The sequence below is a fragment of the Cyanistes caeruleus genome, chromosome 27 (assembly GCF_971803275.1).
Source record: "Cyanistes caeruleus chromosome 27, bCyaCae1.hap1.1, whole genome shotgun sequence".
NCBI lineage: Eukaryota > Metazoa > Chordata > Aves > Passeriformes > Paridae > Cyanistes > Cyanistes caeruleus.
The window spans coordinates 1-27784 of NC_141727.1; the positions used below are offsets into that span (position 1 = coordinate 1).

Genomic DNA, 27784 nt, shown 5'->3' on the forward strand with positions numbered 1-27784 from the left:
AACCGGCCGAAATACCATGTGTGTCTGAGAGAGAGTGCCGGTCAGCGCGCGGGCGGTGGAAAGCGAGAGCGCTGCGGGCAGGCGAATAAGGAAGGTGTTTAAAAGGCATCTGGTGCGCGAGACTTTCAGACTGCAAGTGGAAAGCGTCTGCCACTCGCACGCTTGCTGATTAGTAGCTAGTTGTCGTGTGGAAGAAGTAAGATCACTACTTCCTTCTGCTGCTCCCTACTGCTGTTGCTGCTCTCTGCGACAACAATTGCTATTTCCCTTTACTTCCAGATGCAGAGAAATGCCCTGCGCAGCACAGAAACCTGTCACACCATGAGTGGCATAGGGTGTTGCAAATTCGGGCTTACATCAGTGGCAGGGGTATACTGCACAAACATGTGCTGTCCTGTCACACGTTCTCCTCGCTAGACACAGTGCAGAAGCTTTCCGCTTGCTCTAAGAGCAAGAAAGGCAGAAGCCTCGATTCCGGAGTTCGGAGAGGGTAACCGCAAGAGGCGAGCCTCCTTCGGCAGAAGCTGCTTTCCGGAGTTCTTGGCAACCGGCCGAAATACCATGTGTGTCTGAGAGAGAGTGCCGGTCAGCGCGCGGGCGGTGGAAAGCGAGAGCGCTGCGGGCAGGCGAATAAGGAAGGTGTTTAAAAGGCATCTGGTGCGCGAGACTTTCAGACTGCAAGTGGAAAGCGTCTGCCACTCGCACGCTTGCTGATTAGTAGCTAGTTGTCGTGTGGAAGAAGTAAGATCACTACTTCCTTCTGCTGCTCCCTACTGCTGTTGCTGCTCTCTGCGACAACAATTGCTCTTTCCCTTTACTTCCAGATGCAGAGAAATGCCCTGCCCAGCACAGAAACCTGTCACACCATGAGTGGCATAGGGTGTTGCAAATTCGGGCTTACATCAGTGGCAGGGGTATACTGCACAAACATGTGCTGTCCTGTCACACGTTCTCCTCGCTAGACACAGTGCAGAAGCTTTCCGCTTGCATTAAGAGCACGAAAGGCAGAAGCCTCGATTCCGGAGTTCGGAGAGGGTAACCGCAAGAGGCGAGCCTCCTTCGGCAGAAGCTGCTTTCCGGAGTTCTTGGCAACCGGCCGAAATACCATGTGTGTCTGAGAGAGAGTGCCGGTCAGCGCGCGGGCGGTGGAAAGCGAGAGCGCTGCGGGCAGGCGAATAAGGAAGGTGTTTAAAAGGCATCTGGTGCGCGAGACTTTCAGACTGCAAGTGGAAAGCGTCTGCCACTCGCACGCTTGCTGATTAGTAGCTAGTTGTCGTGTGGAAGAAGTAAGATCACTACTTCCTTCTGTTGCTCCCTACTGCTGTTGCTGCTCTCTGCGACAACAATTGCTCTTTCCCTTTACTTCCAGATGCAGAGAAATGCCCTGCCCAGCACAGAAACCTGTCACACTATGGGTGGAATAGGGTGCAGCAAATTCGTGCTTGTGTAAGTGGCTGGGGTAAGCTGTACAAACATGTGCTTTCCTGTCACACGTTCTCCTCACCAGACCCAGTGCAGAAGCTTTCCGCTTGCATTAGGAGCAAGAAAGGCAGAAGCCGCGACTCCGCAGTTCGGAGACAGTAACCGCAAGAGGCGAGCCTCCTTCGGCAGAAGCTGCTTTCCGGCGCGTTTGGCAACAGGCCAAAGTACCATGTGTGTCTGAGGGAGAGTGCGGGTCAGCGCGCGGGAGGTGGGAAGCGCGATCGCTGTGGGCAAGCGAATAAGGAAGGTGTTTAGCATGCATCTGGCGTTGGAAACTTTCAGACTGCAAGTGGAAAGCAGCTGCCACTCGCGCGCTTCCTAGTTAGTCGCTACTTGTGGTGTGGAAGAAGTACGACCACGACTTCCTTCTGCTGCTCCCTACTGCTGTTGCTGCTCTCTGCGACAGCAATTGCGCTTTCTCTTTTACTCCCAGATGCAGAGAAATGCCCTGCGAAGCACTGAGAACTGTCACACCATGGGTGGAATAGGGTGCTGCACATCCGTACTTGTGTAAGTGGCAGGGGTAATCTGCCCAATGATGTGCTGTGCTGTCACACGTTCTCCTCGCTAGACGCAGTGCAGAAACTTTCCGCCTGCATTAAGAGCAAGAAAGGCAGAAGCCGCGACTCCGCTGTTCGTAGAAGGCAACAGCAAGAGGCGAGCCACCTTCGGCAGAGGCAGCCTTACGGCGCTCTTGGAAACCGGTCAAAGAACCATGTGTGTCTGAGGGAGAGTTTCGGTCAGCGCGCGGTTGCTGGAAAAAGCGAGCACTGTGAGCAGGCGAATAAGGAAGGTGTTTAGCATGCATCTGGCGCGGGAAACTTTCAGACTGCAAGTGGAAAGCAGCTGCCACTCGCGAGCTTCCTAGTTAGTCGCTACTTGTGGTGTGGAAGAAGTACGACCACGACTTCCTTCTGCTGCTCCCTACTGCTGTTGCTGCTCTCTGCGACAGCAATTGCTCTATCCCTTTTACTCCCAGATGCAGAGAAATGCCCTGCGAAGCACTGAGAGCTGTCACATCTTGGGTGGAATAGGGTGCTGCACATCCGTACTTGTGTAAGTGGCAGGGGTTATCTGCACAAACATGTGCTGTGCTGTCACACGTTCTCCTCGCTAGACGCAGTGCAGAAACTTTCCGCCTGCATTAAGAGCAAGAAAGGCAGAAGCCGCGACTCCGCTGTTCGGAGAAGGCAACAGCAAGAGGCGAGCCACCTTCGGCAGAGGCAGCCTTACGGCGCTCTTGGAAACCGGTCAAAGAACCATGTGTGTCTGAGGGAGAGTTTCGGTCAGCTCGCGATTGCTGGAAAAGCGAGCGCTGCGGTCAGGCGAATAAGGAACGTGTTTTGCATGAATCTGGCGTGGGAAACTTTCAGAGTGCAAATTGAAAGCAGCTGCCACTCGCACGCTTGCTGATTAGTCGCTACTAGTGGTATGGAAGAAGTACGACCACGACTTCCTTCTGCTGCTCCCTACTGCTTTTGCTGCTCTCTGCGACAACAACTGCGCTTTCCTTTTTACCCCAGCTGCAGAGAAATGTCCTGCGCAACACAGAGACCTGTCACACTATGGGTGGAATAGGGTGCAGCAAATTCGTGCTTGTGTAAGTGGCTGGGGTAAGCTGCACAAACATGTGCTTGCATTAAGAGCAAGAAAGGCAGAAGCCGCGACTCCGCAGTTCGGAGACATTAACCGCAAGGGGCGAGCCTCTTTCGTCGGATGCCGCTTTTCGGAACTCTTGGCAACCGGCCAAAGTACCATGTGTGTCTGAGGGAGAGGTTCGGTCAGGGCGCGGGTGGTGGAAAAAACGAGCGCTGCGGGCAGGCGAATAAGGAAGGTGTTTAGCATGCATCTGGCGCGGGAAACTTTCAGACTGCAAATTGAAAGCAGCTGCCACACGCGCGCTTGCTGATTAGTCACTAGTTGTCGTGTGGAAGAAGTACGACCACGACTTCCTTCTGCTGCTCCCTACTGCTGTTGCTGCTCCCTGCGACAACAATTGCGTTTTCCCTTTTACTCCCAGATGCAGAGAAATGCCTTGCGAGGCACTGAGAGCTGTCACACTATTGGTGGAATCGGGTGCAGCAAATCCGTGCTTGTGTAACTGGCAGGGGTAAGCTGCACAAACATGTGCTTTCCTGTCACACGTTCTCCTCAACAGACCCAGTGCAGAAGCTTTCCTCTTGCATTAAGAGCAAGAAAGGCAGAAGCAGCGACTCCGCAGTTCGGAGACAGTAACCGCAAGAGGCGAGCCACCTTCGGCAGAGGCAGCCTTACGGCGCTCTTGGAAACCCGTCAAAGAACCATGTGTGTCTGAGGGAGAGTTTCGGTCAGCTCGCGGTTGCTGGAAAAAGCGAGCACTGTGGGCAGGCGAATAAGGAAGGTGTTTAGCATGCATCTGGCGCGGGAAACTTTCAGACTGCAAGTGGAAAGCAGCTGCCACTCGCGCGCTTCCTAGTTAGTCGCTACTTGTGGTGTAGAAGAAGTACGACCACGACTTCCTTCTGCTGCTCCCTACTGCTGTTGCTGCTCTCTGCGGCAGCAATTGCGCTTTCTCTTTTACTCCCAGATGCAGAGAAATGCCCTGCGAAGCACTGAGAGCTGTCACACCATGGGTGGAATAGGGTGCAGCAGATCCGTGCTTGTGTAAGTGGCAGGGGTTATCCGCACAAACATGTGCTCTCCTGTCACACGTTCTCCTCACCAGACCCGGTGCAGAAGCTTTCCGCTTGCATTAAGAGCAAGAAAGGCAGAAGCCGCGACTCCGCAGTTCGAAGACAGTAACCGCAAGAGGCGAGCCTCCTTCGGCAGAAGCTGCTTTCCGGAGCGTTTGGCAACAGGCCAAAGTACCATGTGTGTCTGAGGGAGAGTGCCGGTCAGCGCGCGGGAGGTGGGAAGCGCGAGCCCTGCGGGCAAGCGAATAAGGAAGGTGTTTAGCATGCATCTGGCGTGGGAAACTTTCAGACTGCAAGTGGAAAGCAGCTGCCACTCGCGCGCTTCCTAGTTAGTCGCTACTTGTGGTGTGGAAGAAGTACGACCACGACTTCCTTCTGCTGCTCCCTACTGCTGTTGCTGCTCTCTGCGACAGCAATTGCTCTATCCCTTTTACTCCCAGATGCAGAGAAATGCCCTGCGAAGCACTGAGAGCTGTCACATCTTGGGTGGAATAGGGTGCTGCACATCCGTACTTGTGTAAGTGGCAGGGGTTATCTGCACAAACATGTGCTGTGCTGTCACACGTTCTCCTCGCTAGACGCAGTGCAGAAACTTTCCGCCTGCATTAAGAGCAAGAAAGGCAGAAGCCGCGACTCCGCTGTTCGGAGAAGGCAACAGCAAGAGGCGAGCCACCTTCGGCAGAGGCAGCCTTACGGCGCTCTTGGAAACCGGTCAAAGAACCATGTGTGTCTGAGGGAGAGTTTCGGTCAGCTCGCGATTGCTGGAAAAGCGAGCGCTGCGGTCAGGCGAATAAGGAACGTGTTTTGCATGAATCTGGCGTGGGAAACTTTCAGAGTGCAAATTGAAAGCAGCTGCCACTCGCACGCTTGCTGATTAGTCGCTACTTGTGGTGTGGAAGAAGTACGACCACGACTTCCTTCTGCTGCTCCCTACTGCTGTTGCTGCTCTCTGCGACAGCAATTGCTCTATCCCTTTTACTCCCAGATGCAGAGAAATGCCCTGCGAAGCACTGAGAGCTGTCACATCTTGGGTGGAATAGGGTGCTGCACATCCGTACTTGTGTAAGTGGCAGGGGTTATCTGCACAAACATGTGCTGTGCTGTCACACGTTCTCCTCGCTAGACGCAGTGCAGAAACTTTCCGCCTGCATTAAGAGCAAGAAAGGCAGAAGCCGCGACTCCGCTGTTCGGAGAAGGCAACAGCAAGAGGCGAGCCACCTTCGGCAGAGGCAGCCTTACGGCGCTCTTGGAAACCGGTCAAAGAACCATGTGTGTCTGAGGGAGAGTTTCGGTCAGCTCGCGATTGCTGGAAAAGCGAGCGCTGCGGTCAGGCGAATAAGGAACGTGTTTTGCATGAATCTGGCGTGGGAAACTTTCAGAGTGCAAATTGAAAGCAGCTGCCACTCGCACGCTTGCTGATTAGTCGCTACTTGTGGTGTGGAAGAAGTACGACCACGACTTCCTTCTGCTGCTCCCTACTGCTTTTGCTGCTCTCTGCGACAACAACTGCGCTTTCCTTTTTACCCCAGATGCAGAGAAATGTCTTGCGCAACACAGAGACCTGTCACACTATGGGTGGAATAGGGTGCAGCAAATTCGTGCTTGTGTAAGTGGCTGGGGTAAGATGCACAAACATGTGCTTGCATTAAGAGCAAGAAAGGCAGAAGCCGCGACTCCGCAGTTCGGAGACAGTAACCGCAAGAGGCGAGCCTCCTTCGGCAGAAGCTGCTTTCCGGCGCGTTTGGCAACCGTCCAAAGTACTATGTTTGTCTGAGGGATAGTGCCGGTCAGCGCGCGGGAGGCGGGAAGCGCGAGCGCAGCAAGCAGGTGAATAAGGAAGGTGTTTAGCATGCATCTGGCGCGGGAAACTTTCAGACTGCAAGTGGAAAGCAGCTGCCACTCGCGCGCTTGCTGATTAGTCGCTACTTGTGGTGTGGAAGAAGTACGACAACGACTTCCTTCTGCTGCTCCCTACTGCTGTTGCTGCTCTCTGCGGCAGCAATTGCGCTTTCTCTTTTACTCCCAGATGCAGAGAAATGCCCTGCGAAGCACTGAGAGCTGTCACACCATGAGTGGAATAGGGTGCAGCAGATCCGTGCTTGTGTAGGTGGCAGGGGTTATCTGCACAAACATGTGCTCTCCTGTCACACGTTCTCCTCACCAGACCCGGTGCAGAAGCTTTCCGCTTGCATTAAGAGCAAGAAAGGCAGAAGCCGCGACTCCGCAGTTCGGGGACAGTAACCGCAAGAGGCGAGCCTCTTTCATCGGAAGCCGCTTTCTGGAACTCTAGGCAACCGGCCAAAGTACCATGTGTGTCTGAGGGAGAGGTCCGGTCAGCGCGCGGGAGGTGGAAAAAGCGAGCGCTGCGGGCAGGCAAATAAAGAAGGTGTTTAGCATGCATCTAGCGTGGGAAACTTTCAGACTGCAAATTGAAAGCAGCTGCCACTCGCGCGCTTGCTGATTAGTCACTAGTTGTCGTGTGGAAGAAGTACGACCACGACTTCCTTCTGCTGCTCCCTACTGCTGTTGCTGCTCTCTGCGACAACAATTGCGTTTTCCCTTTTACTCCCAGATGCAGAGAAATGCCTTGCGAGGCACTGAGAGCTGTCACACTATTGGTGGAATCGGGTGCAGCAAATCCGTGCTTGTGTAACTGGCAGGGGTAAGCTGCACAAACATGTGCTTTCCTGTCACACGTTCTCCTCAACAGACCCAGTGCAGAAGCTTTCCTCTTGCATTAAGAGCAAGAAAGGCAGAAGCAGCGACTCCGCAGTTCGGAGACAGTAACCGCAAGAGGCGAGCCACCTTCGGCAGAGGCAGCCTTACGGCGCTCTTGGAAACCCGTCAAAGAACCATGTGTGTCTGAGGGAGAGTTTCGGTCAGCTCGCGGTTGCTGGAAAAAGCGAGCACTGTGGGCAGGCGAATAAGGAAGGTGTTTAGCATGCATCTGGCGCGGGAAACTTTCAGACTGCAAGTGGAAAGCAGCTGCTACTCGCGCGCTTCCTAGTTAGTCGCTACTTGTGGTGTGGAAGAAGTACGACCACGACTTCCTTCTGCTGCTCCCTACTGCTTTTGCTGCTCTCTGCGACAACAACTGCGCTTTCCTTTTTACCCCCAGATGCAGAGAAATGTCCTGCGCAACACAGAGACCTGTCACACTATGGGTGGAATAGGGTGCAGCAAATTCGTGCTTGTCTAAGTGGCTGGGGTAAGTTGCACCAACATGTGCTTGCATTAAGAGCAAGAAAGGCAGAAGCCGCGACTCCGCAGTTCGGAGACATTAACCGCAAGGGGCGAGCCTCTTTCGTCGGATGCCGCTTTTCGGAACTCTTGGCAACCGGCCAAAGTACCATGGGTGTCTGAGGGAGAGGTTCGGTCAGGGCGCGGGTGGTGGAAAAAACGAGCGCTGTGGGCAGGCGAATAAGGAAGATGTTTAGCATGCATCTGGCGCGGGAAACTTTCAGACTGCATGTGGAAATCAGCTGCCACTCGCAGGCTTGCTAGTTAGTCACTAGTTGTCGTGTAGAAGAAGTACGACCACGACTTCCTTCTGCTGTTCCCTACTGCTGTTGCTGCTCCCTGCGACAGCAATTGCGTTTTCCCTTTTACTCCCAGATGCAGAGAAATGCCTTGCGAAGCACTGAGAGCTGTCACACTATGGGTGGAATCGGGTGCAGCAAATCCGTGCTTGTGTAAGTGGCAGGGGTAAGCTGCACAAACATGTGCTTTCCTGTCACAAGTTCTCCTCGCCAGAAGCAATTCAGAAGCTTTCCGCTTGCATTAAGAGCAAGAAAGGCAGAAGCAGCGACTCCGCAGTTCGGAGAAGGCAACAGCAAGAGGCGAGCCACCTTCGGCAGAGGCAGCCTTGCGGCGCTCTTGGAAACCGGTCAAAGAACCATGTGTGTCTGAGGGAGAGTTTCGGTCAGCGCGCTGTTGCTGGAAAAAGCGAGCACAGTGGGCAGGCGAATAAGGAAGGTGTTTAGCATGCATCTGGCGTAAGAAACCTTCAGACTGCAAGTGGAAAACAGATGCCACTCGCACGCTTACTGGTTATTAGCTAGTTGTCGTGTGGAAGTAGTACGGCCACGACTTACTTCTGCTGCTCCCTACTGCTGTTGCTGCTCTCTGAGATAACAATTGCGCTGTCCCTTTTACTCCCAGATGCAGAGAAATGCCCTGCGATGCACTGAGAACTGTCACACCATGGGTGGAATAGAGTGCTGCAAATACGTGCTTGTGTAAGTGGCAGAGGTAATCTGCACAAACATGTGCTCTCCTCTCACACGTTCTCCTCGCCAGACGCACTGCAGAAGCTTTCCGCTTGCATTAAGAGCAAGAAAGGCAAAAGACGCGACTCCGCAGTTCGGATACGGTAAACGCAAGTGGCGAGATTCTTTCGTCAGAAGCCGCTTTTCGGAACTCTTGGCAACCGGCCAAAGTACCATGTGTGTCTGAGGGAGAGGTTCGGTCAGGGCGCGGGTGGTGGAAAAAACGAGCGCTGCGGGCAGGCGAATAAGGAAGGTGTTTAGCATGCATCTGGCGCGGGAAACTTTCAGACTGCAAATTGAAAGCAGCTGCCACTCGCGCGCTTGCTGATTAGTCACTAGTTGTCGTGTGGAAGAAGTACGACCACGACTTCCTTCTGCTGTTCTCTACTGCTGTTGCTGCTCTCTGCGACAACAACTGCGCTTTCCTTTTTACCCTCAGATGCAGAGAAATGCCCTGCGCAGCACAGAGACCTGTCACACTATGGGTGGAATAGGGTGCAGCAAATTCGTGCTTGTGTAAGTGGCTGGGGTAAGCTGTACAAACATGAGCTTTCCTGTCACACGTTCTCCTCACCAGACCCAGTGCAGAAGCTTTCCGCTTGCATTAAGAGCAAGAAAGGCAGAAGCCGCGACTCCGCAGTTCGGGGACAGTAACCGCAAGAGGCGAGCCTCCTTCGGCAGAAGCTGCTTTCCGGCGCGTTTGGCAACCGGCCAAAGTACCATGTGTGTCTGAGGGAGAGTGCCGGTCAGCGCGCGGGAGGTGGGAAGCGCGAGCGCTGTGGGCAAGCGAATAAGGAAGCTGTTTAGCATGCATCTGGCGTTGGAAACTTTCAGACTGCAAGTGGAAAGCAGCTGCCACTCGCGCGCTTCCTAGTTAGTCGCTACTTGTGGTGTGGAAGAAGTACGACCACGACTTCCTTCTGCTGCTCCCTACTGCTGTTGCTGCTCTCTGCGACAGCAATTGTTCTATCCCTTTTACTCCCAGATGCAGAGAAATGCCCTGCGAAGCACTGAGAGCTGTCACATCTTGGGTGGAATAGGGTGCTGCACATCCGTACTTGTGTAAGTGGCAGGGGTTATCTGCACAAACATGTGCTGTGCTGTCACACGTTCTCCTCGCTAGACGCAGTGCAGAAACTTTCCGCCTGCATTAAGAGCAAGAAAGGCAGAAGCCGCGACTCCGCTGTTCGGAGAAGGCAACAGCAAGAGGCGAGCCACCTTCGGCAGAGGCATCCTTACGGCGCTCTTGGAAACCGGTCAAAGAACCATGTGTGTCTGAGGGAGAGTTTCGGTCAGCTCGCGGTTGCTGGAAAAGCGAGCGCTGCGGTCAGGCGAATAAGGAACGTGTTTAGCATGAATCTGGCGTGGGAAACTTTCAGAGTGCAAATTGAAAGCAGCTGCCACTCGCACGCTTGCTGATTAGTCGCTACTTGTGGTGTGGAAGAAGTACGACCACGACTTCCTTCTGCTGCTCCCTACTGCTTTTGCTGCTCTCTGCGACAACAACTGCGCTTTCCTTTTTACCCCAGATGCAGAGAAATGTCTTGCGCAACACAGAGACCTGTCACACTATGGGTGGAATAGGGTGCAGCAAATTCGTGCTTGTGTAAGTGGCTGGGGTAAGATGCACAAACATGTGCTTGCATTAAGAGCAAGAAAGGCAGAAGCCGCGACTCCGCAGTTCGTAGACAGTAACCGCAAGAGGCGAGCCTCCTTCGGCAGAAGCTGCTTTCCGGCGCGTTTGGCAACCGGCCAAAGTACTATGTGTGTCTGAGGGATAGTGCCGGTCAGCGCGCGGGAGGCGGGAAGCGCGAGCGCAGCAAGCAGGCGAATAAGGAAGGTGTTTAGCATGCATCTGGCGCGGGAAACTTTCAGACTGCAAGTGGAAAGCAGCTGCCACTCGCGCGCTTGCTGATTAGTCGCTACTTGTGGTGTGGAAGAAGTACGACAACGACTTCCTTCTGCTACTCCCTACTGCTGTTGCTGCTCTCTGCGGCAGCAATTGCGCTTTCTCTTTTACTCCCAGATGCAGAGAAATGCCCTGCGAAGCACTGAGAGCTGTCACACCATGAGTGGAATAGGGTGCAGCAGATCCGTGCTTGTGTAGGTGGCAGGGGTTATCTGCACAAACATGTGCTCTCCTGTAACACGTTCTCCTCACCAGACCCGGTGCAGAAGCTTTCCGCTTACATTAAGTGCAAGAAAGGCAGAAGCCGCGACTCCGCAGTTCGGAGACAGTAACCGCAAGAGGCGAGCCACCTTCGGCAGAGGCAGCCTTACGGCGCTCTTGGAAACCGGTCAAAGAACCATGTGTGTCTGAGGGAGAGTTTCGGTCAGCTCGCGGTTGCTGGAAAAAGCGAGCGCTGCGGTCAGGCGAATAAGGAACGTGTTTAGCATGAATCTGGCGTGGGAAACTTTCAGACTGCAAGTGGAAAGCAGCTGCCACTCGCACGCTTGCTGATTAGTCGTTACTTGTGTTGTGTAAGAAGTACGACCACGACTTCCTTCTGCTGCTCCCTACTGCTTTTGCTGCTCTCTGCGACAACAACTGCGCTTTCCTTTTTACCCCAGATGCAGAGAAATGTCCTGCGCAACACAGAGACCTGTCACACTATGGGTGGAATAGGGTGCAACAAATACGTGCTTGTGTAGGTGGCAGGGGTTATCTGCACAAACATGTGCTCTCCTGTAACACGTTCTCCTCACCAGACCCGGTGCAGAAGCTTTCCGCTTGCATTAAGAGCAAGAAAGGCAGAAGCCGCGACTCCGCAGTTCGGAGACAGTAACCGCAAGAGGCGAGCCTCTTTCATTGGAAGCCGCTTTCTGGAACTCTAGGCAACCGGCCAAAGTACCATGTGTGTCTGAGGGAGAGGTCCGGCCAGCGCGCGGGAGGTGGAAAAAGCGAGCGCTGCGGGCAGGCAAATAAGGAAGGTGTTTAGCATGCATCTAGCGTGGGAAACTTTCAGACTGCAAGTGGAAAGCAGCTGCCACTCGCACGCTTGCTGGTTAGTCACTAGTTGTGGTGTGGAAGAAGTACGACCACGACTTCCTTCTGCTGTTCTCTACTGCTGTTGCTGCTCTCTGCGACAACAACTGCGCTTTCCTTTTTACCCTCAGATGCAGAGAAATGCCCTGCGAAGCACTGAGAGCTGTCACACCATGGGTGGAATGGGGTGCAACAAATACGTGCTTGTGTAGGTGGCAGGGGTTATCTGCACAAACATGTGCTCTCCTGTCACACGTTCTCCTCACCAGACCCGGTGCAGAAGCTTTCCGCTTACATTAAGTGCAAGAAAGGCAGAAGCCGCGACTCCGCAGTTCGGAGACAGTAACCGCAAGAGGCGAGCCACCTTCGGCAGAGGCAGCCTTACGGCGCTCTTGGAAACCCGTCAAAGAACCATGTGTGTCTGAGGGAGAGTTTCGGTCAGCTCGCGGTTGCTGGAAAAAGCGAGCGCTGCGGTCAGGCGAATAAGGAACGTGTTTAGCATGAATCTGGCGTGGGAAACTTTCAGAGTGCAAATTGAAAGCAGCTGCCACTCGCACGCTTGCTGATTAGTCGCTACTTGTGGTATGGAAGAAGTACGACCACGACTTCCTTCTGCTGCTCCCTACTGCTTTTGCTGCTCTCTGCGACAACAACTGCGCTTTCCTTTTTACCCCAGATGCAGAGAAATGTCCTGCGCAACACAGAGACCTGTCACACTATGGGTGGAATAGGGTGCAGCAAATTCGTGCTTGTGTAAGTGGCTGGGGTAAGCTGCACAAACATGTGCTTGCATTAAGAGCAAGAAAGGCAGAAGCCGCGACTCCGCAGTTCGGAGACATTAACCGCAAGGGGCGAGCCTCTTTCGTCGGATGCCGCTTTTCGGAACTCTTGGCAACCGGCCAAAGTACCATGGGTGTCTGAGGGAGAGGTTCGGTCAGGGCGCGGGTGGTGGAAAAAACGAGCGCTGCGGGCAAGCGAATAAGGAAGGTGTTTAGCATGCATCTGGCGCGGGAAACTTTCAGACTGCAAGTGGAAAGCAGCTGCCACTCGCACGCTTGCTGGTTAGTCACTAGTTGTCGTGTAGAAGAAGTACGACCACGACTTCCTTTAGCTGCTCCCTACTGCTGTTGCTGCTCCCTGCGACAACAATTGCGTTTTCCCTTTTACTCCCAGATGCAGAGAAGTGCCTTGCGAGGCACTGAGAGCTGTCACACTATTGGTGGAATCGGGTGCAGCAAATCCGTGCTTGTGTAAGTGGCAGGGGTAAGCTGCACAAACATGTGCTTTCCTGTCACACGTTCTCCTCAACAGACCCAGTGCAGAAGCTTTCCTCTTGCATTAAGAGCAAGAAAGGCAGAAGCAGCGACTCCGCAGTTCGGAGACAGTAACCGCAAGAGGCGAGCCACCTTCGGCAGAGGCAGCCTTACGGCGCTCTTGGAAACCGGTCAAAGAACCATGTGTGTCTGAGGGAGAGTTTCGGTCAGCGCGCGGTTGCTGGAAAAAGCGAGCACTGTGGGCAGGCGAATAAGGAAGGTGTTTAGCATGCATCTGGCGCGGGAAACTTTCAGACTGCAAGTGGAAAGCAGCTGCCACTCGCGCGCTTCCTAGTTAGTCGCTACTTGTGGTGTGGAAGAAGTACGACCACGACTTCCTTCTGCTGCTCCCTACTGCTGTTGCTGCTCTCTGCGGCAGCAATTGCGCTTTCTCTTTTACTCCCAGATGCAGAGAAATGCCCTGCGAAGCACTGAGAGCTGTCACACCATGGGTGGAATAGGGTGCAGCAGATCCGTGCTTGTGTAGGTGGCAGGGGTTATCTGCACAAACATGTGCTCTCCTGTCACACGTTTTCCTCACCAGACCCGGTGCAGAAGCTTTCCGCTTGCATTAAGAGCAAGAAAGGCAGAAGCCGCGACTCCGCAGTTCGGAGACAGTAACCGCAAGAGGCGAGCCTCTTTCATCGGAAGCCGCTTTCTGGAACTCTAGGCAACCGGCCAAAGTACCATGTGTGTCTGAGGGAGAGGTCCGGTCAGCGCGCGGGAGGTGGAAAAAGCGAGCGCTGCGGGCAGGCAAATAAGGAAGGTGTTTAGCATGCATCTAGCGTGGGAAACTTTCAGACTGCAAGGGGAAAGCAGCTGCCACTCGCACGCTTGCTGGTTAGTCACTAGTTGTCATGTGGAAGAAGTACGACCACGACTTCCTTCTGCTGTTCTCTACTGCTGATGCTGCTCTCTGCAACAACAACTGCGCTTTCCTTTTTACCCTCAGATGCAGAGAAATGCCCTGTGCAGCACAGAGACGTGTCACACTATGGGTGGAATAGGGTGCAGCAAATTCGTGCTTGTGTAAGTGGCTGGGGTAAGCTGTACAAACATGTGCTTTCCTGTCACACGTTCTCCTCACCAGACCCAGTGCAGAAGCTTTCCGCTTGCATTAAGAGCAAGAAAGGCAGAAGCCGCGACTCCGCAGTTCGAAGACAGTAACCGCAAGAGGCGAGCCTCCTTCGGCAGAAGCTGCTTTCCGGCGCGTTTGGCAACAGGCCAAAGTACCATGTGTGTCTGAGGGAGAGTGCCGGTCAGCGCGCGGGAGGTGGGAAGCGCGAGCGTTGTGGGCAAGCGAATAAGGAAGGTGTTTAGCATGCATCTGGCGCGGGAAACTTTCAGACTGCAAATGGAAAGCAGCTGCCACTCGCGCGCTTGTTGATTAGTCGGTACTTGTGGTGTGGAAGAAGTACGACCACGACTTCCTTCTGCTGCTCCCTACTGCTGTTGCTGCTCTCTGCGTCAGCAATTGCGCTTTCTCTTTTACTCCCAGATGCAGAGAAATGCCCTGCGAAGCACTGAGAGCTGTCACACCATGGGTGGAATAGGGTGCAACAAATACGTGCTTGTGTATGTGGCAGGGGTTATCTGCACAAACATGTGCTCTCCTGTCACACGTTCTCCTCACCAGACCCGGTGCAGAAGCTTTCCGCTTACATTAAGGGCAAGAAAGGCAGAAGCCGCGACTCCGCAGTTCGGAGAAGGCAACAGCAAGAGGCGAGCCACCTTCGGCAGAGGCAGCCTTACGGCGCTCTTGGAAACCGGTCAAAGAACCATGTGTGTCTGAGGGAGAGTTTCGGTCAGCGTGAGGTTGCTGGAAAAAGCGAGCGCTGCGGTCAGGCGAATAAGGAAGGTGTTTAGCATGAATCTGGCGTGGGAAACTTTCAGAGTGCAAATTGAAAGCAGCTGCCACTCGCACGCTTGCTGATTAGTCGCTACTTGTGGTGTGGAAGAAGTACGACCACGACTTCCTTCTGCTGCTCCCTACTGCTTTTGCTGCTCTCTGCGACAACAACTGCGCTTTCCTTTTTACCCCAGATGCAGAGAAATGTCCTGCGCAACACAGAGACCTGTCACACTATGGGTGGAATAGGGTGCAGCAAATTCGTGCTTGTGTAAGTGGCTGGGGTAAGCTGCACAAACATGTGCTTGCATTAAGAGCAAGAAAGGCAGAAGCCGCGACTCCGCAGTTCGGAGACATTAACCGCAAGGGGCGAGCCTCTTTCGTCGGATGCCGCTTTTCGGAACTCTTGGCAACCGGCCAAAGTACCATGGGTGTCTGAGGGAGAGGTTCGGTCAGGGCGCGGGTGGTGGAAAAAACGAGCGCTGCGGGCAGGCGAATAAGGAAGGTGTTTAGCATGCATCTGGCGCGGGAAACTTTCAGACTGCAAGTGGAAATCAGCTGCCACTCGCACGCTTGCTGGTTAGTCACTAGTTGTCGTGTAGAAGAAGTACGACCACGACTTCCTTCTGCTGTTCTCTACTGCTCTTGCTGCTCTCTGCGACAACAACTGCGCTTTCCTTTTTACCCTCAGATGCAGAGAAATGCCCTGCGCAGCACAGAGACCTGTCACACTATGGGTGGAATAGGGTGCAGCAAATTCGTGCTTGTGTAAGTGGCTGGGGTAAGCTGTACAAACATGTGCTTTCCTGTCACACGTTCTCCTCACCAGACCCAGTGCAGAAGCTTTCCGCTTGCATTAAGAGCAAGAAAGGCAGAAGACGCGACTCCGCAGTTCGAAGACAGTAACGGCAAGAGGCGAGCCTCCTTCGGCAGAAGCTGCTTTCCGGCGCGTTTGGCAACAGGCCAAAGTACCATGTGTGTCTGAGGGAGAGTGCCGGTCAGCGCGCGGGAGGTGGGAAGCGCGAGCGCTGTGGGCAAGCGAATAAGGAAGGTGTTTAGCATGCATCTGGCGTTGGAAACTTTCAGACTGCAAGTGGAAAGCAGCTGCCACTCGCGCGCTTCCTAGTTAGTCGCTACTTGTGGTGTGGAAGAAGTACGACCACGACTTCCTTCTGCTGCTCCCTACTGCTGTTGCTGCTCTCTGCGACAGCAATTGCGCTTTCCCTTTTACTCCCAGATGCAGAGAAATGCCCTGCGAAGCACTGAGAGCTGTCACACCATGGGTGGAATAGGGTGCTGCACATCCGTACTTGTGTAAGTGGCAGGGGTAATCTGCCCAATGATGTGCTGTGCTGTCACACGTTCTCCTCGCTAGACGCAGTGCAGAAACTTTCCGCCTGCATTAAGAGCAAGAAAGGCAGAAGCCGCGACTCCGCTGTTCGGAGACAGTAACCGCAAGAGGCGAGCCACCTTCGGCAGAGGCAGCCTTACGGCGCTCTTGGAAACCGGTCAAAGAACCATGTGTGTCTGAGGGAGAGTGCCGGTCAGCTTGCGGTTGCTGGAAAAAGCGAGCGCTGCGGTCAGGCGAATAAGGAACGTGTTTAGCATGAATCTGGCGTGGGAAACTTTCAGAGTGCAAATTGAAAGCAGCTGCCACTCGCACGCTTGCTGATTAGTCGCTACTTGTGGTATGGAAGAAGTACGACCACGACTTCCTTCTGCTGCTCCCTACTGCTTTTGCTGCTCTCTGCGACAACAACTGCGCTTTCCTTTTTACCCCAGATGCAGAGAAATGTCCTGCGCAACACAGAGACGTGTCACACTATGGGTGGAATAGGGTGCAGCAAATTCGTGCTTGTGTAAGTGGCTGGGGTAAGCTGCACCAACATGTGCTTGCATTAAGAGCAAGAAAGGCAGAAGCCGCGACTCCGCAGTTCGGAGACATTAACCGCAAGGGGCGAGCCTCTTTCGTCGGATGCCGCTTTTCGGAACTCTTGGCAACCGGCCAAAGTACCATGGGTGTCTGAGGGAGAGGTTCGGTCAGGGCGCGGGTGGTGGAAAAAACGAGCGCTGCGGGCAGGCAAATAAGGAAGGTGTTTAGCATGCATCTGGCGCGGGAAACTTTCAGACTGCAAGTGGAAAGCAGCTGCCACTCGCACGCTTGCTGGTTAGTCACTAGTTGTCGTGTAGAAGAAGTACGACCACGACTTCCTTCTGCTGCTCCCTACTGCTGTTGCTGCTCCCTGCGACAACAATTGCGTTTTCCCTTTTACTCCCAGATGCAGAGAAATGCCTTGCGAAGCACTGAGAGCTGTCACACTATTGGTGGAATCGGGTGCAGCAAATCCGTGCTTGTGTAAGTAGCAGGGGTAAGCTGCACAAACATGTGCTTTCCTGTCACAAGTTCTCCTCGCCGGAAGCAATTCAGAAGCTTTCCGCTTGCATTAAGAGCAAGAAAGGCAGAAGCAGCGACTCCGCAGTTCGGAGAAGGCAACAGCAAGAGGCGAGCCACCTTCGGCAGAGGCAGCCTTACGGCGCTCTTGGAAACCGGTCAAAGAACCATGTGTGTCTGAGGGAGAGTTTCGGTCAGCGCGCGGTTGCTGGAAAAAGCGAGCACAGTGGGCAGGCGAATAAGGAAGGTGTTTAGCATGCATCTGGCGTAAGAAACCTTCAGACTGCAAGTGGAAAACAGCTGCCACTCGCACGCTTACTGGTTATTCGCTAGTTGTCGTGTGGAAGTAGTACGGCCACGACTTCCTTCTGCTGTTCCCTACTGCTGTTGCTGCTCTCTGCGATAACAATTGCGCTGTCCCTTTTACTCCCAGATGCAGAGAAATGCCCTGCGAAGCACTGAGAGCTGTCACACCATGGGTGGAATAGAGTGCTGCAAATACGTGCTTGTGTAAGTGGCAGAGGTAATCTGCACAAACATGTGCTCTCCTCTCACACGTTCTCCTCGCCAGATGCACTGCAGAAGCTTTCCGCTTGCATTAAGAGCAAGAAAGGCAAAAGACGCGACTCCGCAGTTCGGATACGGTAAACGCAAGTGGCGAGATTCTTTCGTCAGAAGCCGCTTTTCGGAACTCTTGGCAACCGGCCAAAGTACCATGTGTGTCTGAGGGAGAGGTTCGGTCAGGGCGCGGGTGGTGGAAAAAACGAGCGCTGCGGGCAGGCGAATAAGGAAGGTGTTTAGCATGCATCTGGCGCAGGAAACTTTCAGACTGCAAATTGAAAGCAGCTGCCACTCGCGCGCTTGCTGATTAGTCACTAGTTGTCATGTGGAAGAAGTACGACCACGACTTCCTTCTGCTGTTCTCTACTGCTGTTGCTGCTCTCTGCGACAACAACTGCGCTTTCCTTTTTACCCTCAGATGCAGAGAAATGCCCTGCGCAGCACAGAGACCTGTCACACTATGGGTGGAATAGGGTGCAGCAAATTCGTGCTTGTGTAAGTGGCTGGGGTAAGCTGTACAAACATGTGCTTTCCTGTCACACGTTCTCTTCACCAGACCCAGTGCAGAAGCTTTCCGCTTGCATTAAGAGCAAGAAAGGCAGAAGCCGCGACTCCGCAGTTCGAAGACAGTAACCGCAAGAGGCGAGCCTCCTTCGGCAGAAGCTGCTTTCCGGCGCGTTTGGCAACAGGCCAAAGTACCATGTGTGTCTGAGGGAGAGTGCCGGTCAGCGCGCGGGAGGTGGGAAGCGCGAGCGCTGCGGGCAAGCGAATAAGGAAGGTGTTTAGCATGCATCTGGCGTGGGAAACTTTCAGACTGCAAGTGGAAAGCAGCTGCCACTCGCGCGCTTCCTAGTTAGTCGCTACTTGTGGTGTGGAAGAAGTACGACCACGACTTCCTTCTGCTGGTCCCTACTACTGATGCTGCTCTCTGCGGCAGCAATTGCGCTTTCTCTTTTACTCCCAGATGCAGAGAAATGCCCTGCGAAGCACTGAGAGCTGTCACACCATGGGTGGAATAGGGTGCAGCAGATCCGTGCTTGTGTAGGTGGCAGGGGTTATCTGCACAAACATGTGCTCTCCTGTCACACGTTCTCCTCACCAGACCCGGTGCAGAAGCTTTCCGCTTGCATTAAGAGCAAGAAAGGCAGAATCCGCGACTCCGCAGTTCGGAGACAGTAACCGCAAGAGGCGAGCCTCTTTCATCGGAAGCCGCTTTCTGGAACTCTAGGCAACCGGCCAAAGTACCATGTGTGTCTGAGGGAGAGGTCCGGCCAGCGCGCGGGAGGTGGAAAAAGCGAGCGCTGCGGGCAGGGAAATAAGGAAGGTGTTTAGCATGCATCTGGCGCGGGAAACTTTCAGACTGCAAGTGGAAAGCAGCTGCCACTCGCACGCTTGCTGGTTAGTCACTAGTTGTCGTGTGGAAGAAGTACGACCACGACTTCCTTCTGCTGTTCTCTACTGCTGTTGCTGCTCTCTGCGACAACAACTGCGCTTTCCTTTTTACCCTCAGATTCAGAGAAATGCCCTGCGCAGCACAGAGACCTGTCACACTATGGGTGGAATAGGGTGCAGCAAATTCGTGCTTGTGTAAGTGGCTGGGGTAAGCTGTACAAACATGTGCTTTCCTGTCACACGTTCTCTTCACCAGACCCAGTGCAGAAGCTTTCCGCTTGCATTAAGAGCAAGAAAGGCAGAAGCCGCGACTCCGCAGTTCGAAGACAGTAACCGCAAGAGGCGAGCCTCCTTCGGCAGAAGCTGCTTTCCGGCGCGTTTGGCAACAGGCCAAAGTACCTTCCTCTGCTAGACAATGTGCCTTCACACAAAAGACGAGTCCCCAAAGGATGGGCCTTGCAGGCTCTTGCCTTGGAGTGGGAGCAGCTCCACCCTGCTTTTATTCTGGTGGCAGCTTGCTTCCTCCCAAGGTAGAGACTGGTGCTCCCAGGGTGAGCACTCCCGGTGGAATGGCCAGGCCTCCCAGCCCTGCAGTTTAAAACGGAGCACAGACACAGAGAGAGAGAACCATGGACAGGTGAGAAAGAAATGCTCCGTGAGGCGAGGCTGGCTTGAACAGCTGCATCCTGGGCATTGCTTTGTTGTCTCCCATCACCCAGGTCTGCAGCCAAGAGGCCCCTGTGGTCTGTAGCACCCGCTTGGTGCACGTGGGACCGCTCGGGGAAGGCGGCCAGAGCAGGACGTACTGGGGACCCAGGTGCAGCAGCCACGTAGAAATGCTGTGAGATCCAGAGACACCGAGCGGTACGGCCAGCCCGGGTCACAGCCACGCTGGAAGGGGAGCGGGAGCTGAGAGTATGGGATGGGGTCATACTTTGTTCCAAGGCAGGTAAATTCCCCATCATTTTTCCTTGTTATTTTGAACTCTAACAGCATCAAACACTTTGTGCTTCTCTGCATTTAACATGCAGGTTTCCAGTGAGTTGGCTGCTCACGGTTTTTCTCTGTTTCACCACAAAATTGGTTGTAAGATCTTTTGGATCAAATCCAAACATCTCCCTTTTTCTCGTGGATTAGGAAGGAAAATGTTGAAATATGCCTATAAAATACCTGTGAAAAAAAATCAAAAAGGGTTGGGGTGGGCAAGTTTTTAAAATGCAAGTAATCAGATTTCACTCCAATGAACTTGACTGTTCAGTGAAATGGTATGATAATGAAATCATCACACACACACACACACACACACACAATATAACAGTAATACATCTACTAGACACATCTCCATGATATACTTGATTATATAATGGCTTACACCATTCGTAAACAACTATGGGCCAAAAATCATACTCAGTTTTCTGACAGTGACATTAAGCTTTGGCTGAAATAAAAGTCAGGTTTGCTACATTGCATGTGCGCAAATCCACGGGTGAATCATGAGCCCCCGTCCTTAGAGAGTTCCAGCTCCTCCAGAGAGGCTTCAAACCTCACCATCTCGGGCAGCAGTTTCTCGAGCAGTTCAGTCGCTTAAAAAAGGAAGCACAGAAATTTATCTCTACTTTATGAAGAGCAACGCGCTGCTGCCACACAGTGTGTTTGTTAAAGGGAACCCTGGCTGAACGCTTACAGGGGAAGCGACTTCAAAATCTACCAACAAATTTTACAATGCAGCTGCCAAAACCCACAGCATGGCAGCCAGGGAGGGGAGCCAGTGGCAAGTGCTGCACTCACTGTCAAAAGTTACCAATCCTCAGGTGACTGAAATCCACGTACCTTCCTCAACAGCATCAGTGGCTACAAAAAACTTTTTCAAGTGTATGCCTCTCCGAGAGGCTGTGGATTATCTTTCCTGCTCCTTGCAGGGAAGGCACGTCTTCTCTGTGACCAAATGAAGTCCCTCCTTCTGAGATGAACCCCAAGCTATGGGCCACCTAGAGATGTGCCCATCTTAACCTACGAGAGAAAGATCGACACTTTAAAACTCGGGAGCGTCACTGTGCACGCTGAAAAGCCAGAATGCACCATCTCCGGATAAGGCACAGAATCGCTCCAGTTGCAGACAGACATTTTTAAGTACGTACTGGAAATAGCTCGGGACACTTGTAGCAACATTTAGATCTCGGGTGGCCTCTGCCATGCAAGAGAAACTGGAGTGCCAAATCTTCCTAGGCAAAAATTCTTCTCCTTGACCAAATCAAGTCTCAACTGGCACGTGGCAGCTCAACTTTACACCTACACGTGGTGCTGAATACAAGAAGGAATCCCAGTTTCCTTCACTGAAATGAGGGCAACAAAGATCTGTCACTCACAGCCGGTCAGGCACACCTCGGCAGACTCTGTTAGTTCGTGTCAGGCAGGGAGAAGGTGCACGAGGAACGCGTGCGTCCGCCTCGACGCGAGCGGAAGCGTCGCTCACCTGTACCTTCCAACGTGCCCTGCAGCGCATGGCCAGGAATGCACTAATGAAGTACTTGTTATGGGGAAGAAATAGACTGTTAAGGACTTTACCTTCATCTGAGTCCAGTCCTCCTTGTACTGAGTCCTTTCTGCCTCATCTGTGGATTGAAGGTATTTCTTCCTAGACTCGTCTCCCACCACGCGGAGGCGTTTAGCGGACGCCAGGCTCGGACGGGTCTGTTGGAATAGGAGCAGAGTCAGAGTCAGAAAGAGGAGCTAAAAATGAGTAGGTGCAGTCAGTTTCAGACACACAGCACTTCCAGGGTGCAGTTCCTTCTGGTACATCTATGCACTACCCTAAGCAATGATTTCTAAACATTTATCCAAGCTTAAACAGCTTCTTCCTAATTATCACCACCTTTATAACCAGCGCTCGCTTGCCCCTGCAATACACAGGCACAGGGAGGGCGCTGCAGTTATTTACACAACAGAACAAGTAACATACCAAATTAAACACCCAGCACTATACCTCACTTTTGGAAACAAAACCTGGGCAGACACTTTAGTGTGCAAAACCCCTGTAAGAATAAAACCTGCTTTAAATATCTTAGGCATCAAGCCACAGACACGCCTATGAAATTCAGTGCAGCAGCGACAAAAAAAAGGAATTATTTCCTTAACCTGTGAATAATCACCTCTAAGATTCTGTGATGCAGTTGCCACTGCCACTTGGAAGGGATTTTAATCAGAACCTAGACTATGAGATGCATGATTTTTATGAATCTTTTGTAGTCTTGTCATTTTGAGATGCCCAGTTTAAAATACCACTCTGATAAGAACAATTATTTTATTTAATTGTTATTGCTGTTAAATGCACACCTTTACAATTAGTGGGTTTTTGGGCTTAGCTATGCCTGAACATCATCAAAAACAAGACAGCATCTCTCAAAAAACCCCAAAGAACTAAGCAACCACACCATTTTCTCCTGAGAAACCACTGATTCATAATAAAAAGTGAAGTAACACTTTGAGATTAAGCACATAAGCCACTTGTCTGTGGTGTATTAAGTCTTGGCAGTGCCACAGATTCTCACTTGAAATGTCATTTTGACGGTCTATTATAATAATGTTAAAAGCCTTCTATTTGCCATTCAGAAAGCTCAATGCACTGCCAGTGCCAGCTAAACTCAGCAAAGAATTCAGCACTCCCAAAAATTGGGCAAAAGAAGAGAGATTAATTTGAGATATCCCCAGTACAAAGCCAATATCAGCTGGTCACAGTTTTCTTAAGGTCTGTGTAGAGTCTAAGATATAGAAATATTCTGTTCTAGTTGTGGTTCATCTTAAGTAGCAAAAGATAACTTAAACTGGTTGCAGGAACCTCACTGTGGAAAATACAATCTTTTTAACACATACTGAGGTAATCCAGAAATACCTCTGAAATGTTGGGTTCAGGTGAGATACCAAGTAACAGGTGAGAGGACTAGGTGTAGAACCTGGTCTGTTGGGTAGGACTCTTACAGCAGTATGGTGAAATCAGAAAGCACCTTGGACTTGACTAGCATAAGAGGTCTGATAGCCAGGATGCCTTGGCAGGAACAAACAGAGCATTGAAGATTGCAAGAAGATTGAATCAATGTTGAAATACACATGTATATCTGTATGTTTGTATGACATTTAACCCAATCATTGTAGCAAAATATTACTAGCTTTCCTAGAATGATATGTAAGCTTACGTAGTCCACAGTAAAATCTGATTCTGATCACCAGGTCAGATGTCCTTGTCTCTCTTCATTGCCTATACAGCAGCAGGACAGAATTATAGCCAGAATGAATCTGGTTTCTGAGCATACTCAATTATTAGTTAATGCCTCAGCATTACATGGTCAAATATGCTCTCAATTAGTCCAAGTCCCTGTCCTGTAACACAAGCCCAGTTCATACATGTGGTACACTTACTGCAAGCAGAAGAAACAGTACAAAATGCTAAATATTTTGATTTGCCATAATTTTCCTAAAATAATCAGGAATTTAAATGACAGCTATAGTGTCAAATTATGCAATGTTGCAGCCAGAAATTACAGATGGCCTTGCTGAAAACTCTTCTGAGGAGGCTGTGGGCAGGACTTCCCAGGACTTCCCAGGTCTGGGAGCAAAGGGATTTCGACACAGTTGTACTCTAAAGTTTGAATGGTATTATTTAATAACGAAATCATTATTAAATCCATAAAAATATCTGAGGGTCTGGTAGTCTTTCCCCATATATAAAGTTAATTCCAAAAGCCAACATATCTTTAAAAAAAAAAAAAAAAATCATAAAATGTACAACTTTAGATTCATCTTAGTACCAGATGTTTATATTACACAAATCTTTTAAGTATGAAGTAAATATGGGTAAAATTTAATGACAAACCAGTCATGTCCGTTTACAAGTCATTTTGATATTGAAAGTAATCCAAAGCTTTACCATATCTTTATTTTCGCACTTGTCCTGTTTTTTAGGCATTTCCATACTTTATTTTCTTACAAAGCATTCTCTTCACTTTTAGTAGCTATATTAAATTGTATGTCTAATCAGTGTTAAAATGGTAAACCTTTATTAATCTTGGCTGCCTTTCTCCAGGTGCTCAAGACAGCCTAAAACAGAGGAAAATGAAAGTCAGCTTTGTAGCTAAGAACTCCAAAAGGTCTAAAAATATTACAAAATTCTCGTTTAATTGTCCCTATTAAATATGAACAATCTCATGAATTGTTGAGAGTGATGTTATATATAAATGAAACATATTAGACATCAAAAAAAAGAAGGAAAAAATTCAGGAAATGCAAATTTCAGAAATTAGGAAAGTTTACATGGTATGAAATGTGAAGTAAAGATATTTAATTGAAGTTCTCCAAAAAAACAATAAACAATGACAAGAAAAAAAAACAAACCCCACAGCATACAACTTCTGGCTGTTGGGCTTTAGCTCTTTAATTCTTTAAAAGTTTTAAAAGTTTTAGTTTAAATGTTGCAGTAGAATTCAATTGGTTATGTGTTTTATATACTGGCCGTCCTCTGATTATTCGTTTCAATAGGATGGGAAATTGCCTGTGCAAGCACTTATGAGCTTTTTCTGGAACATTTAGAAAGAATGCTGGCATCTCCTTAAAGACTTTTTTTCATTTAATAAGGCTTTGTTCTCATCTAATTCTAACAAAGTCACTGTGTTTTCTTTCTTTTGAGATAATCTGCAAATTCTACATGCCCACCCTGTTTACCAGAGCATTGCTAACAGTAAGGCACTGACATATGCAAACCAGGGCCAGGAGCTGGGTTACTTTTTAAGGTGCAATGACAAATTTCTAGCTTCTTACATCTTCTGTAAGAAAATACTCTGCTTTTACTTGAAAGACGATTTTGGATTCTGTGCATTAGAGCATTGAGCATTTACTCATACAGCTGTGATAATCAAAGAGCAGTGCTACATCAAACAGAGGAGGAGCCCCAAGCTGTTTTCCACACCAGGTTCAGTGTCTGAACAAAGACCATCTGAAGCCTCATCCTTTGAGGAAACTTCCTGGATTGTTTCTTCTCTCAGGGTTCTAGACCTACAACTACATTAACCCATTGAATTTTTAGGTGCCCATCCCTGCTAAATTCAGAAGAATGTTGGGACTTGTAGTAACCTGCTAAAACATATCTGCAATTTAAATTTTTTTTTTCACTTTGCATTCCAGACAGGAATTTTAAAGAGGTGCTGGTATTACAGATTAAAAAAAAAAATAAAAATATTCAGCAGTCTTTGTTGTTAAACAAACACTTTCAGTCTGTGTTCTATTTCTCTCCCTTCAAACTTTGTTTTGCCTCACAGCTTTTCCTGAATGTGACAGTTACTCCAGTAAAAAAAGTCATCGTCATTCCTGCAGTACATCTTAGCCAAAGCAATGCCTTCCCTGGAACATTTTTTGTGAACAAGGGGTTTTTTAATTGAATCAATGAGAAGTAAAGGAAAAAAAAATGTAATTATAAAACTTGCTTATTCTTTTGTTGATACTTCTATCACTTCTATCACCTGGATCACTCCTCATGTCTGAGTGTAACACAGTTTAACATTTGCTCTTTGCCTTTTAATTGTAAATCTGCTGCCTCCAAAGTTTCTACTCACAATCTTCACTTTGATCTTGGAGTTAAACTATCCATTGCACAGGTACTTTTTCTATTTTCTATTACAAAGATATTTTTCTTTGTCACAATTCTGATTTTTTAAATGGCCATTTAGGCAAAGTAAACTTCATATCTAACCAAGTTTTGTAGGCAATTATTATTGGCTAAAAAGAGATTAACTCTTTGTTCCTGATGTAACACTGCTGAATTGAGTTACAGAACAGGGACTCCTGTCCCTCAGCTGAGAGAAGGGTTTGAAATAAAATGCAAATACAAGTGTAAGAACAATTTTTCTATAATAAATAATGCTACTATGCTACTACCATAGCATAATAATATTCTCCAGGGTGTGAATTTGCCTTCTTTGACCAAACCAGATACTTTTCTGTAACGTACCGGTCGTGGATGGGGAGAAAACCCACAACTTGTACTCCAGGTGCTCATGAGACAACAGCCTGGTTTATTATTCAGAACTCAAATATCCAATTCAAATCTGCCAGGCTGAGATCTCTCTCCCTGCCCAGCATCCTGGCCAGTGGTGTGCTTGCTTTTCACCTTGAATGGGGCTGGCCGAAGGTCTCCTATAACTTATCCAGGGACATGCTCAGGCATAAACTAGGCTAGCTGAATTGGATTTGTGTTGTGGTCAGATTCACTTTGTCCAGTCCAGGCCAGCAGTACTGTGACACTACTATGACACTTTTCCAACAACTTCCAGGTCCTATTACAATCCATTGTCCATGTAGTGAACAGAAAAATGAGAATGCCTATTTTAAATAGAAATTTTCCCAGTGACTGACAGGTATTTGTTATCTTATAGATCCATTCACAAAGGAGCTAATGATGAAGTTGCAGATTGTCATGCTGCTGCTAAAGAGATGTTTCTATTCCAAACATGCCAATTACAGAAAAAATACCATATATAAATCTGGAGGCCAAAGAACCAGACAACCTCAAAATTGTGTCTCTCCCCTGGAGAGCTTCTCCTGAGGCAAGAGACTTTATGTCATGAAGAGAAAAAGTGTCACTCCCAGAGGCCTTTGAGTTGAACATGTTAATTTGTTACACCCCATTGTTTTCCCTCCCTATCAATCCACCCTGATACATGTATCCAAGTTTCCCCCTCCCCTCTCCTTCCCTAGAAATACACCGGTTTTTCCCCAGTTGGCTGAGCTGCTGGTACTGGCTCCCTCCACTGAGGGCCCTGTTTTAATAAAGGCTATTTCTCAGTGGAATGCCATACAGCTCTCTAGTCTCTCTCTGTGCGTCGCCTACACACTGCCGCTGAGCTGAGATCACTCGCTGGGCAGAGGACGTGCCTGTGCCCCTGGGCAGTCCTTTTCAGGATGGCTTCTCCAGGGTAGTTGCGGCACCCCTGCCATCGACACTGCTGCAGCATGTGAACAGGATTTAAAAGGCTTGCAATGACTGGGAACAATGGGAATTGCCAACTGAGTGGAGCAAGGCTTCAGTTCCTGTGTCCATAACACGACTCATGTTCTCAGCAAAGCTCGAAGAGCTGTAGTGAGTCTTTTTTCTTTGATGGATTTGCTTCCCTTTCCATGGGTTTTGGCCAAAGGAGAGCTCTTCTGGTTCTGTTGGCTGGGGCTGCAAAGACATCTAGTAACTGCCTGGCTAATTATAGCTGGGACTTTCACAGGCTCTATCACATTAACTCCAGCAGTGAGGAATTCCTACAGCAGGACTTGCCTTTTTCACTTCCAGCATATCGCCTTCCACCAGAGTATGGGGCAAAACATTCTCAAATACAGATAGACAAAAAGTTACTTGCTCATGCTGACACATTCCTTAGAATATAAAATCATCTTTTGAATTAAATTTTAATTAAGTTATAATTATGTCTCTTCTAAATAGACCTTCCTGCTTCTTTTTTTTAACATGTTCTCCATCTAGCCACTATACCAAAAGAACTACGTCTGGTAGTTACTGAATGGACTAAATTTACTTCTTATATAATACTGAAGAGTTAACAATGCTATAGATACGACAAACCCATCAAAAAGAAAACTGCTTTTTCAGCTGTATGTGGAGGGTCCCTGCCTAAAGAGCCAGGGATTTGATTTTAGATGGGCAGTGTTGAGGTGAGGGGCAATAAGGTAAGGTAAGTCTCAGGAAGAGTGGACTCTGCCCCTCATCTTGGGGGATGTGTTCTGTGGGCCTGGAGGGAGTTGCTCTGCACCGAGGTCCCTTGTAAAGTATCAGCTGGGAATGTTCTACCCTTCCTGTGTTACTGGTGTATGCTGCATTTAT

At 50.1% G+C, this 27784-nt stretch overlaps 1 long non-coding RNA gene across 1 annotated transcript; it reads right to left on the minus strand.

Moving 5' to 3' along the window:
- Positions 1–19527: 19527 nt before the first annotated feature.
- On the minus strand, positions 19528–21778 carry LOC111939985 (uncharacterized). The gene is made up of 3 exons (XR_015279508.1): positions 21481–21778; positions 20746–20925; positions 19528–20085 (listed from the first exon to the last, which is right to left on the minus strand). It is a non-coding gene; the product is annotated as an uncharacterized LOC111939985 (long non-coding RNA).
- Between the last annotated feature and the right edge of the window lie 6006 nt (positions 21779–27784).